We start from the raw sequence: 14,290 nt of genomic DNA, 5'->3' as shown, positions 1-14,290 counted from the left end.
TGGCACTGCTGCTGCCAACAAGGGAGAAACATTGCAGTACCAGCAATTTGCACATGTGCATTATCTGCAGACTTGCAGCTGATCAGCCCACACCCCTCTCTTTTGCCACATTTCCAACTAAGTTATGCCAGTATTGCTCGAAATGGGATTCTCCCTTGCCCAATCTTTCTCAGCTCCTTTCTGTAATTATTGTACCACATGGAAGATGTCCCTTTCCAGAATGGAACTGTAATAGAAAAGGTCCTACTCATATCCAGGTAAACTGGTGCAGACTCATCTGAAGGGCTGTGTGCGTGTGGAAGAAAGGAGCAGCTCACCAGTGCAGCAAGTGTTTGCTAATTTACTGATTATACTGACAACTGAGTATCCAATGACCAATGTTGATTAAACTATAATGTTACTTTGGTAATTTGTTATAATATGGTCAATAAAACATTTAGTCTTGTTTACCGCTGCACAGATATGCACGTCTAATAGATTTAGTGAATTGCTTTGCTTCAATACCCCTATTGAAATAAGCTTTCAGTAAAATCCTAAACAGCCAATGAATAAACTTATTAGGAAAATGTTACATTTCAAAAAACTAACATTTGAAATTGTAGAGGAACATTTAAAGGCAAGTAACAAAGAAAGCAAGCAAATAATTTTCTTCAGGAGAAAAGCAAAATACTGAAAATGCTGGAAACCTGAAACTAAAATAAAACATGCTGGAAATAAAGCAGCAACATGGCTTCGTGCAAGAGACTGCTAATGGCTTCAATGGGAAAGTTAGTCAGCATTGAGGAAAGGCTGTTCTCAGTGCTTTGAGGCCTAAATGATTAAGATGGCAGTCTTTATTCTGAACCCTCGTCAGAGAGAAAACTTTCAAATGTGTCATCCTGTTGCAATTTAACTGAATTTGCTTTCCACCATGGTGATTTCCACATTTAGAAACTGGGAGGCTAACGTCATCACTTTTGTTTTAACAAGAACTATTTGAAGTACATAGAAAGGGCAGCACAGAAATAGGCCATTCAGCCTAACTAGTCCGCCCTGGTGCTTATGCTGCCCACGAGCCTCTTCCCTCCCCTCTTTATCTATCACTGCTTATGTGTTTATCTAACTACCCTTAAAATAGAAATACTATCCTCAGTGACTGCTAGGTGAGTTCTATGTACTATATAGGATTCCTTCAGCAACACCAGCAGAAAATCACAGGCAAACCAGGACCCAAATAAACACTCATTTTGCACTTGAACTGGTTTGATGGCCACCCAACTATCAACTAATAGCCAAGAATGTTAATCTTGATCAAAATATCCAAAAAATAAATGAGCAAAGTATCATAATTTCAGAGCCTCATTAACAAACATCATTGTTTCAATTTCGAAAGATAACTTTCCAGTGTGAGTCACATAGTATTTACTTTGCGTAATCAATGTATGAGTTTTGAAATTAGAAACAAAGATTACATATTCAAACAGTATGTGTCTAGATATCACAGTAGCATTAAAAATCTGTTGGATAATGATGCAGTGCTATTTGCAAACTGTGGACAGATATCATGTGACCAGACATTACATGACCAGATGCATTGCAAATCAGTGTCACATGATCCAATCTCAACCGATGACTTCCAGGAATACATCAAACTAGAATTGGCAAGCCTAGTTCCTTGAATCCATTACCGCCATTGCAGTTTTAGATCTAGGATTCCTTTATCTCATTACATCTCCATGGGGCCAATAAGTCATTAACAGGAAATCTGAATGTTTTGTAACTGTGATGTGGAGATGCCGGCGTTGGACTGGGGTAAACACAGTAAGAAGTTTAACAACACCAGGTTAAAGTCCAACAGGTTTATTTGGTAGCAAAAGCCACACAAGCTTTCGGAGCTCCAAGCCCCTTCTTCAGGTGAGTGGGAATTCTGTTCACAAACAGGGCATATAAAGACACAGACTCAATTTACATGAATAATGGTTGGAATGCGAATACTTACAGCTAATCAAGTCTTTAAGAAACAAAACAATGTGAGTGGAGAGAGCATCAAGACAGGCTAAAAAGATGTGTATTGTCTCCAGACAAGACAGCCAGTGAAACTCGGCAGGTATATATATATATTGGGTTCATGTCACACTATCCGTAACCCCCACAGTTGCCTGGACCTGCCGAGTTTCACTGGCTGTCTTGTCTGGAGACAATACACATCTTTTTAGCCTGTCTTGATGCTCTCTCCACTCACATTGTTTTGTTTCTTAAAGATTTGATTAGCTGTAAGTATTCGCATTCCAACCATTATTCATGTAAATTGAGTCTCTGTCTTTATATGCCCTGTTTGTGAACAGAATTCCCACTCACCTGAAGAAGGGGCTTGGAGCTCTGAAAGCTTGTGTGGCTTTTGCTACCAAATAAACCTGTTGGACTTTAACTTGGTGTTGTTAAACTTCTTACTGTGTTTTGTAACTGTCAGACTGAGAGAAGAACAGGGTTACTTAAACAAAACAGTACACCCCGAGGTGATCTTACCGGCTCGTCACAGCAGTGAGATTGGGCGAGAGGCATAAGACCAAGAGGCTCCCGCCCGATTTCTCATCCCTTGTGATGTTACAAGCCCTGGTGAGGCTTTAAATATTCATTAGCTTATTTTAATATTATTCGTGACTCCCGAATGCAATTGGCCGGGCTCACTTGCTTTAACCTCGTCAGTGGAGGTCCTCACCGACGGGGACCGGACATGATGGTCTCCCCTGGGGGAAAATCGGAGGCTATTGAGGCCCCCTGGGTGGGCAGTGCACCTTGGGCAGTGCCAGCCTGGCTCTGTTCACCAGTCACCCTGGCAGTGCCAAGGGGCAGAGCCTAAAGGGAGGGGCACTCTGCATCAGGGATCAGCCATGGGAGTGACAGATCTCCTGGTGCACTGTGTACATTTATACACAGTGCACTGGGAGATCAAGGCGCCTGCGCAATGGCGCCCCTACAGGTCAGCAGCCGGCTTCCCAGCATTAATGGGCTCCACTCCCCCTGCTGGCAAGAATCACATTTGGGAGGTTTTTTTTTCTAAATGCCACAAGATAGCATCTGAGAGACTGCCCAAAAATTGGGGCGATTCTCTCTCATTTTCATGCTTGTTCAGCATTTGAATATTTTTGGTAGATTTCTCCCTCCAACTCACCAATGACTAGGCGTGCCCTAGCTCACACCAAATACCTTCCATCCATCACCACTATTCTCACTGATCTACATTGGCTCCTGATTAAATATACCTTACAGATCTTTGTTTGCATATTCCTCCATTGCTTCTCCCCTCTTTATTTCTGCAATCTCCTCCAGCCCATAATTCTCTGAGAAATCTAGGCCCCTCTTGTTCTTCCCTCTCGAATACCCTGGATTTGAATCATTCCACCATAGGTGCCAACAGCTGCCTAGTCCCTAAGCTCTGGAATTCCATCCTTAAAGCTCACCACCCGTCCACTTATCATTCCTCCTTAAAGATACTCTTCAAAACATACCTCTTTGACCAGGCTTTTGGGCATCTGCCTTATTATCTCTTTTGGCTGGATACTTTGTTTTATAAACCCTCTGTGAAGCACTTTGGGGCTATATATTATGTTAAACGCACTCTCTTATGGCTGGGATTTTGCGCTCCTGTTCTGATCGGGTGTGAATGGCGACGGAGCACAAAATCTGGCGAGTGCCCCAAACCCTGGCCAAAATCCTCCCATCTCTCCCGCCATGGGAATCATAGTGGGCAAGACAGAAAATTCAGAGGACCATTTAAAAGGTCCATTGAGCTCAGGCAGGAACTTTCAGTCTTGGGACACGCGCGGCTGAAGAATCCTGCCACCTGTTTCACTCAGGCAGGAAGCCTCGTCACAATCGTCCCTATCCCCTGCTGGTGATGTAACAGGAAACCTGCCATGAAACATCGGGAACCTGATTTCAATATATTTGTATTTTATTATCGGGTCTCTCTGCAGCAATCATCCCCCCAACGCACAATGGCGTAACATCACGATGGCACCATGTATGACAGCTTTTTAAAAATGAGAACCAGGCAAGCTGGTCTCTGAGGGGAATTCAGAGGTGAGTGCACAGCACACCATAGGTCACCGCTGAGTTACAGGGGAAAGGGGGCTTGGCAAGGGCAAGGGGGAGTCAGCAAGGCATCGCGCAGTGAGGGGAGCAACCCTGCAAAAGGGCCTTGGGGCGAGGGGAGCGAGCCAGCAAAAGGCTTCGGGGTGAGGGGCTGAATCAACAAGGGGAGGTAGCTTTGAGAGGGGTAATTGCAGGCGAACTGCTGCCAGAAAAGGCCAATGCTCTGTGTTGTGAAGTTGAGTTTGTCAAGTGTAGTCCCTTTAAAAACTGGTTTTGTGTTCAGTGCTTGGATGTTTAAAATGCAGATGCCTACAGGGTACACAAATTGCAACATTTGTAACAGAGACTAAAACATCAGGGTTGCCTTGGTAACAGACTTTGCAGGCTTATGAATTATGACAGCCTATCAGTTTAAAGAAGACACTCAACAATCAGGAACCTATCAAATTTGAATTTGCTGTTGTTGACAACATCAAACCAATCCATGTGTAGGAAAATTGACAGGTCATCGGGATTATAAAGAGGAACTCAACTGCCTGCAGTGTGACAGGAGGGCTGCCACCTCTAAACACCCAGAGAGGGCAAGAACAGCTCCCTGCCAGCCTAAAATATCTCTGAAGAGAATTCTCCATCTATTTAACAAACGGGTACCAAATCAGGAAAAGCTTACAGACAGCGGAATCGCTAGAAGAACTCCAAAGGTATTTTTCCAAAGCCACAAAACCTGTTTGTATATATTTGAGAGCGATTAAATTATTATTTGTTTTGATAATGAATGGTCATAGACTTTTACAGCATGGCAACAGGCCCTTCAGCCCAACTTGTTCATGCTGCCCTTTTTAAAAAAAAACCCAAAAAGCTAGTCCCAATTGCCCACGTTTGACCCATATCTCTCTATACTCACCTTAACTATGTAACTGTCTAAATGCTATTCAAAAGACAAAATTGTACCCGCCTCTACTACTACATTTGGCAGCTTGTTCCAGACATTCACCACTCTCTGTGTGAAACAATTGTCCCTCTGGACCCTTTTGTATCTCTCCCCTCTTACTTTAAACCTAGTTGACTATCTAACTGATCTATGCCCCTCATTATTTTATAGACCTCTATAAGACCTCTTATAGACCTCTATAAGATCACCCCTAAGCCTCCTACGCTCCAGGGAAAAAGTCCCAGTCTATCCAGCCTCTCCTTATAACTCAAACCATCAAGTCCCGGTAGCATCCCAGTAAATCTTTTCTGTACACTTTCTAGTTTAATAATATCCTTTCTATAATAGGGTGACCAGAACTGTACACAGTATTCCAAGTCTGGCCTTACCAATGTTTTGTACAACTTCAACAACTCCTGTATTCAATGTTCTGACCAATGAAACCAAGCATGCTGAATGCCTTCTTCACCACTCTGTCCACCTGTGACTCCACTTTCAAGGATCTATGAACCTGTACCACTAGATCTCTTTGTTCTATAACTCTACCCAACACCCTACCATTCATTGAATAAGTCCTGCCCTGGTTCAATCTACCAAAGTGGATCACCTCGCATTTATCTAAATTAAACGCAATCTGCCATTCATCAGCCCGCTTGCCAATTGATCAAGATCCCGTTGCAATCCTAGATAACCTTCTTCACTGTCCACTATGCCACCAATCTTGGTGTCATCTGCAAACTTACTGACCATGCCTCCTAAATTCTCATCTAAATCATTAATAAATGACAAATAACAGTGGATCTGAAACCAATCCCCAAGGCATATCACTTGTCACAGGCCTCTCCTTTGAAAAACAACCTTCTACCATCACCCTCTGTCTTCTGTCATCAAGGCAATTTTGTATCCATTTGGCTACCTTACCCTGGATCTCATAAGATTTAACCTTATGCAACAACCTACCATGCGGTAAATTGTCAAAGGCCTTGCTAAAGTCCATGTAGACAGTGTCGACTGCACTGCCCTCTTCTACCTTCTTGGTTACCCCTTCAAAAAACTCAAATTTGTAAGACAAAATTTTCCACTCACAAAGCCATGCTGACTGTCCCTAATCTATCCTTGCCTCTCTAACTGCCTGTAGATCCTGTCTCTCACAGTACCTTCTAACATTTTACCAGCTGCCGATGTTAGGCTCACTGGTCTGTCGTTCCCAGGCTTTTCCCTGCAGCCTTTCTTAAACAAAGACGCAACATTTGCCACTCTCCAATCTTCAGGCACCTCAACTGTTGCTGTCGATGATTCAAATATCTCTGATAGAGGACCAGCAATTTCCTCCCTAGCCTCCCACAACATCCTGGGATACACTTCATCATGTCCCGGAGATTTATCTACCTTGATGCGCTTTAAGATTTCTAGCATCTCCTTCTCTGTAATACGTACATTCCTCAAGAGATCACTATTTATTTCCCCAAGTTCCCTAACATCCATGCCTTTCTCAACAGTAAATACTGATGAGAAATACTCAATTAGGATCTCACCCATCTCTTGTGGTTCCGCACATAGTTGACCTTGTTGATCCTTAAGAGGCCCTACTCTCTTCTTAGTTAGTCTTTTGCCCTTTATGTACTTTTATTTGTATTTGAGGCAAAAGACTCTTTGGAGTCTCATTTGACTTATCTGCCAAAGCAATCCCTTTTTGCCCTCCTGGTTTCTCTCTTAACTCTACTCCTACACCCTTTATACTCTTCAAGGGATCCACTTGATCCCAGTTGTCTACGCATGTCATGTGCCTCTTTCTTCTTCTTGACCAGGGCCTCAATATCCCAAGTCATCCAGGGTTACTAAATTCTACCAGCCTTGCCCTTCACTCTAAAAGGAATGTGCTTACCCTGAACCCTGACCCTTGTATTGATTTGAACAGCGTTCCAGTAAAACCAAATTTAAATTGATATGATACTTGTTTAGTTAAAGTTCTCAGTTGGTTAAATAAATAACGTGTTAACTAATTATTCACTTAAAGTGAATGTCAAGTCTTTCTGTTAATGAACCTTTAAACGTTAATGAAGAACGGTTAACACCTTCCCAAACACTTAACAAATTACGAAGCGAGGTAATTCTCTTTGTGGAATTCTGCGTGGCTTCTCAAAAAGGGGATCAACCTCTGCATCGTAACACCTGGACATGAATCCTGAAGGCACAGGCGCTGAATGGGCAATGAAGACAGGGCAAAGGCCTCTGTGCCAGAAGGGGAGGGGCATGGAGAAAGTGGTGTGCCCAGAGTGGAGAGGTCTCTGCACCAGTAGGAGAAAGCTGTATTCTGAGACTGCATTCTTCTGCAGCTAGGCCTCTGCTTTCTTGGAGGATCCTGACACTGGGAAGGGGAACCTGGGTTGGTGCAGCGGAGGGGTGGTCAGTCATCATGGATAAAGATTCCATTCGTATTTGGGGAGGTGGTTGCCTGCAAAGTCATTACTGACAAGGGCAAATCTAATGGTGAGACATGTCAGTTATGAACTTTATATTGCATCCAAGATCATTCATCTATAGGTCAATTAACATTCCTGTAGTCTGACTGTTAAGCCAACTATGCACACGAACTCACCACTGATGCATGCATGTGCCACTGATTGCTGTTCAGCAATTAACCTGTGGCACATTGACCTCCTCATCGTGACTGCTATGGGTTTCCTGCACCACTGGCCAAGCACAGGGCAAGGGCACTCCAACCCATCAGGTGTGTGCAGATGTGCGTTTTGACAGATTTCCCCCATTGACCGGGTTACGCACGAGGTCTTTGATTGAAGCTTGGGATAATGCCTGCACCTTACATGAGGGCTCAGGATAAATTAGGATAGCCAAAGCTGTCAAGCTGAGTGGGGCAAGGATAGTGAGAGGTTTTGTCCATTCTGGGAGCTAATGAGGGACAGGCCTTCAAATTATTCATTGGCTGGCCATTGAGATGCAGATGAAGGTGATTGGACAAGGGCAAAACTTTACCTCTTCTTTCGCAGTGATTAGCGTGCGAGTGCGATGGAGCCACGGAACTGGCTTTGTTTCTTCTGGCGCATCGAGAGAAGATAAGGTGTAAACTGGGCATCTGTCTCTCCAGAGGAAGGAGCGGTGGCAGGGTCTGCTCCACCGCTACAGGAGGGGACCAAGGGCGCGGCTACTTGGAGGTGCCTTTGATGTCCCAGGGACTACAGTTGGTGTCTGAACCTCCTGCAGATGACAACCAGTGTCAGAGAAGACTTCACCTGTCCAGGGACATGGTAGCTCGCATATGCAACCTTCTGCAGGAGTTGGTGCCACCTGGACTTGGAGAGCATCCACTGCCTGTCAGAGCCACCCTCAACTTTAATCAAGTGGCTCCTTTGAGGGCTCCACCAGTGACCTTTGTGATACCTCACAAGCCTCGCTCACTAGTATGTCAAGGAGGCGATGGATAAACTCTTCGCAAGGGCTCAACTACATCAATTTTGACCGGGCCCAGGCTAGCCAGGACACAAGAGCCCTGGGCTTCACCCAGATCGCAGGGTTACACAGGTGCAGGTTGCCATTGAGTGCACTCATGTGGCTCTCTGATCCCTGTGATATCAAGGAGGAGTGCAGTTCATCAACCACAAGGGATTCCACTCCCTCAAAGTTCAGCTGGTCTGCGACTACACAAAGCTCCAGGTCTGTGCTAGGTTCTTGGGACAAGGATGCCCACTGAGGATGTGACTGATGATGCCTGTGCGGAGGCCACAGACTGCAACTGAGACCAGATACAATCAAGCTCATGTTGCCACTCACTCTATAGACTATAAGGGGCACTGAAGACGTGGTTCCGGTGCCTGGATTAGTCTGGTGAATCCTCGCAGTACAGTCCACAAAGGGTGTCGCGCATCATAGTCACCTACTGTGCCCTTTGCCCTTTACACCCAGGTGCTTCAATGGAGGGTTGGGTGGGGGGGGGGTTATTTCTGACTTTGCCTTTGGATCTCCAGCAATTGAAGAAAGACAGAGTCCAGAGGCTCGTCGTCTGACTGGGCCTCAGATTCCTGGTCTCCAGCAATCCTCAGTGTTGGCTCCCTGGGTTGTCCCTCACTTTACCTGCTGTGGACCAGAGAGAGTGAGGCGATCACCAGTATGTGATCCTGAGGCCTCAAATACAAATTCCCAACAAGGGGCGGCATGGTGGCACAGTGGTTAGCACTGCTGCCTCACAGCGCCAGGGACCCGGGTTTAATTCTGGCCTCAGTTCACTGTCTGTGTGGAGTTTGCACGTTCTCCCTGTGTCTGTGTGGGTTTCCTCCCACAGTCCAACGATGTGCAGGTTAGGTGGATTGGCCAGGCTAAATTGCCCCTTAGGGTCCCAAGATATGTAGGTTAGCCATGGTAAATGTGTAGGGTTACTTGGATAGAGTCTGGGTAGGATTTAATGGGCCAAATAGCCTCCTTCTTTAGTGTAGGGATTCTATGAACCTCTCAGTTCTGCTATCAATCTAGGGGTAGCACAGTGGCAGTGGTTAGTACTGCTGCCTCACAGCACCAGGGACTCAGGTAACTGTTTGCACGTTCTCCCCAAGTCTGCGTGGATTGCCTCCAGGTGCTCCAGTTTCCTCCCACATTCCAAAGATGTGTAGGTTAGGTGAACTGATCGTGCTAAATTGCCCCTTAGTGTCAGGGGGATTAGCAGGGCAAATACGTAGGGTTAATGGATATGGCCTGTGTGGGATTGTTGTTGGTGCAGGCACCTTGGGCCGAATGGCCTCCCGTCTGCACTGTAGGGATTCTATGAAGTGCGTGTCTCTGTGCTGGTGGAGGGTGTGGGTGAAAGTTGTGACACTTCTTCAATCTTGACATCAGAGGATTCATCTGAGCTGGTCTGAAGTGGACTCTTGGGCCTAGCTGGTAGAGGCCCTGGGCTGCTTTCCTGATATGCCTGCCAGAGAAGGGAGATTTGATTAGTGCATGGCAGGGACACTCACAAACAGGAGTCATAACTCATGAAACATTGGCGTGATGGAGAATGGTGTTCTTGATCCTCACTTGGTTTAATCGACATCCATGGTGCAGGAGTGGTCAAGTTCCTCCCCCAGCCAGCTCTGGGGCATTTTCTTTGAAGTCGGAGTGTATTTGCAACTCACGCAACGCTTTCCGCCAGCTTGTCCTGCAGGAAAATAGTTGGGCAGTATGTAAGCAGGTTGCAAGCCAGGACAGATGCCAAGGATACCCGGCATGTGTGGATGGTGAGTGGGAACTGTGAGGTGATGACCCACAGGGTTGATGAAGATGTGTATGAGAGAGCAAGTGGTGGTGTGCCATGAGCTGGCATTGACTGTACTCCCTGTGGATGTGTGATAGGTGTGTGAGTGAGAGAGTTGAGAATGATGGAAGGAGTGAGTCACCCTGGTGGAACAGAGATCATTCATTCTTTATGGCACTGGATGCCTGTCTTCCTCTGCAGGGCATTGGCGCTGACCAATGCTGCCACTGCTTCACGTGCGGAGTGAGTTCCCTTACTTGCTGGTCTCCTCCCTATGTGTAGATAGAGGACATTTGATTTGATTTATTATTGTCACATGTATTAGTATACAGTGAAAAGTATTGTTTCTTGCACAATATACAGATAAAGCATACTGTACATAGAGAAGGAAACGAGACAGTGCAGAATGTAGTGTTATAGTCATAGCTGGGTGTAGAGAAAGGTCAACTTAATGCGAGGTAGGTCCATTCAAAAGTCTGATGGCAGCAGGAAAGAAGCTGTTCTTCAGTCAGTTGGTACATGACCTCAGACTTTTGTATCTTTGTCCCGACGGAAGAAGGTGGAAGAGAGAATGACCAGGGTGCGTGGGGTCCTTGACTATGCTGGCTGCTTTTCCGAGGCATCATGATGTGCCTCCACTGCATCCAGCAGTCTGGTGGGGGAGACTTTGGAAAATCTTGGGACAGGCTCTTTACAACCATCCTCTGTTTTGGGCCACGAAGGAGTGTCTGGGGATTGCTCGGGCGGAGCACCCTGCTGACTGAAGCACTGAAGTAATGGCAGGGTGTACAAAGCAGAGGGCGTTTGCTACAGAGGCAGTGTGAAACCCATGGTCAAACCTTTTTTCTAAGACCCTAAGTGTACACCTCAAAACTCAGTACTGCCGCCAGCAGGCTTAATGCTGCTTTTCTGGCCCACTATAGCACTCTGCCTTGCTTTGGGAAAATTCCACACGGGATGATTTTGTTGTCATTGTTGACTATCCAAGACTCCCGTATTATTAGCAAATAATGGTTTTGTTTCCAAGGTGGGAAAATGTCTCCTTATAGAATCATAAAATGATTACAGCACAGGAGGCAAACATTAATGTCCATGTTGTCCTGTTGATCTGGAAAAGCAACTCACCTCGTTCCACTTCATCACCTTTTCCTTGGTACCCTGCAATCTTTCTTTTCAGATTATTATTCAATTCGCTTTTGAAGGCCTTGATTTAAGGTGCCTCCACCACATCCCGAGGCAGAGCATTCCAGATCCTAACCTAGCTGTTAAGTTTTTTGTCACATCGCCATTGCATTTTTGCAAATCACCTTAAATCGGTGTCCTCTGATTCTCAATCCTTTGACCAATGGGAACAGTTTCTTGATTTTGAATAGATCCATCAAATCTCCTCTAAACCTCCTATTCACCAAGGAGGACAGCCCCTGCTTCGCCAATCTATCCACATAACTCATCCCTGGAACCATTCTTGTGAATCTTTTATGCACCTTCTCTTATGGCTTCAGTGTGGTGCCCAAAATTGAACATAATACACTGGTTGAGTCTAAATTGGTGTTTTTTTTTATTCATTAGTAGGACATGGGCATTGCTGGCTGGCCAGCATTTATTGCCCATCCCTAGGTGCCCAAGGGCAGTTGAGAGTCAACCACATTGCTGTGACTAGGCCAGACCAGGTAAGGACGGCAGATTTCCTTCCCTAAAGGATATTTATACAGCTACATCCTGGGTGGGATTTTACAGCCTCGCTCGTCCCGTAACTGGGAAATCCCGCCCAAGGCCAACGGACTTTTCCATGGTCCGCCTCTCACCCACTCCGATTCCTGTGGCGGGGGACACAAATTCCTGTCCATAGCTCCCTTGATATTGTACTGTAATCCCCATTTAGAAAGCTCAGGATCCCTTCATTATTTATTAACCACTGTCTCAAGCTGCCCTGCTACCTTCAATGAATTGTGCATATTTATCCCGTATTCTTTTGATTTGCAACTCCAAGCGCACCATTACCTTAAACCTCTGGCCCAGCGTACTCCAATTGTCAAAGAGACTTTCTAAAGAGCGGCCTCTGAATCTAACCCATTCTTCTCCCTAATCAAAATTCTCCTGGCTATTCTGCTTCATAGCTGATAAAGAAAAGCAATGCTACTATTACTGTTTAAAATGTACAATCATAATGACTGTGTACAGAGATTCTTTATATGAAATATTGGCCAGAAATTTGCCGTCCCGTGTGCCATGGGAACCAGAGTAGGCGAGGGGCAGACAATGGAAAGGTCCGTTGATCTTGGGTGGGACTTCATGGTTTCGGAACGAGCGAGGCCATAAAATCTCACCCATTCTCTTTTAATTGGACCCTCAACCCTTTCGCACTTCGGATGAAATTAAGTGGTGTACTCCAGAGTGTTGAGCTAGATTAAGTTAGCTCACCACATTCAGAACTTCTGTCCAAGAACAAAAAACATCAAAAAGAGCATTTGTAAGTTTGTGGAAAGGACTATTTTTCAGCTTAGTTTCAGAATCAACAATTTCTTTGCTAATTAGGTTTTCACAGGATTGCTCTTAAATGTATTGAGCTAAAAACGTGTTTCTGCACTCACAAGGTGCAAAACATATTCGTTACAAGCTTATTTGTGAAACTTCACACATACCACTTTATTAATGCAAGTAATTGGTGCCAGTACAACACTAAACTACCAGAAAAAAAGTTACCCAAAACTTTCTTTAACCCTTGGAAGAAACAGCAGATACCAACACAAAAATAAGAATGCATCACAGCATTAAATTTAAAAACATTGAGTGCACCCATTAAACAAAGAAGCTGAGGAGGAAAAAAACATATGCACTTACCACATCTTACATTTTTTCCCCCTCAAATGCTACAAGAACACATGAAACAACCTATAAGCAAACAAAATCTAAATCAGACTCTGAACAGAGAAATATTTTAAGCCACAATGTGTATACATTAGTATCCAAGAATTGGAAGAATGTTATGCAGCACAGGAATGAACTGAATGCTGACATGCACAGCAAGGCTACAATTCAGGATTACACTTATATAACTAAGGTCAATCCTGCCAAGGCAATAACTTTCCTAAACAAATTGCTACACTACTGAGACAAAAAGACTTCTAGAGAAATAATAGTCATTAACAGTACTGCTCGACAAAACCACTCTCGGGTTTCGTCGATATCTGAGTGCAGGTCAACCTTTATTTGTTTTATTTAATTGAAAGATGTTGGGGAAAGGGTTGACCTGAGCAACAGTAACCTCACACGCCACTTTCCAGGCACTAAAGTTGAAGAAAATTACAATGATTAACAAAGGAAAAAAATAAGAAACAAGTCCTTAGAACTGTTTGACAAGATCAAAAAGACACAATGAATTTGGATGTTTTGTTTCATGTTTTTGGAGTATTTTCAACATCAAAACTTCCAACTTCTTTGACAGATCAACTTCAGTACACACATATGTACAGTCTACACTGAGATATCCACATCGACCTTTTCCAACTCACTGATCTTGGGTACTATTACTGAACATTTCCAGAGATCCGACTTCCAAGATGACAACATGAGGGCTTCTTTAAGGATTATACTCCCTTAAAACTATTTCCTATCAGCCTCATTAAACATGACTGGTGGCTGAATTCCTCCATGCATAATTAAATACAAACTCAGATATCAGCTTTAAAACATTACTCACCTCAGATGTATACATATGAAGTTCAGAAACTAACAGAGATACAGATCCTTCCTGATATAATAGTGTGGACCATGCCAAGCTGGTGACACAAGTGTACGTCAGATACCGAGTGCAATGCTGCACCAGCACCTGTTCAGAGACATACACTGACAATCGACCATTTGACTGCCGTTAACCAATCACACTGAAGTGGAATAGTTCTGGCTATCTCCAGGCTGTCTGGCTGTGTACTTAAATCAGACTCAAAACACTTTGTGTTCTTCAGAATTTTGCAAACTACAGATTAGTAGCAGCTTCTGTAACTTACAGTATAAAATATACTGCACTAATGCAACAAACT

The 14,290-nt window shown here is 44.4% G+C and overlaps 1 protein-coding gene across 25 annotated transcripts in view; it reads right to left on the bottom strand.

Moving 5' to 3' along the window:
• The window catches only part of LOC144495881 (cAMP-regulated phosphoprotein 21-like), a 751,410-nt gene extending 737,325 nt beyond the window's left edge, over positions 1-14,085 (bottom strand). For 14 of the 25 annotated variants that reach the window (XM_078216584.1, XM_078216585.1, XM_078216578.1 and 11 more), the window contains exons 1-2: positions 13,951-14,063; positions 13,092-13,142 (exon numbers count right to left, since the gene is read on the bottom strand). The gene's annotated coding sequence lies outside the window, so the exon portion shown is untranslated. Of the gene's footprint in view, positions 1-13,091; positions 13,143-13,950 lie in introns of all 25 variants that reach the window. The other 11 variants (XM_078216592.1, XM_078216588.1, XM_078216598.1 and 8 more) reach the window with 4 other exon arrangements.
• Positions 14,086-14,290: the final 205 nt, after the last annotated feature.

Source organism: Mustelus asterias, chromosome 7, assembly GCF_964213995.1.
Source record: "Mustelus asterias chromosome 7, sMusAst1.hap1.1, whole genome shotgun sequence".
NCBI classification, from domain to species: domain Eukaryota; kingdom Metazoa; phylum Chordata; class Chondrichthyes; order Carcharhiniformes; family Triakidae; genus Mustelus; species Mustelus asterias.
Note: the sequence above shows the minus strand (reverse complement) of the source record. Positions and strands in the feature narration are given on the sequence as shown.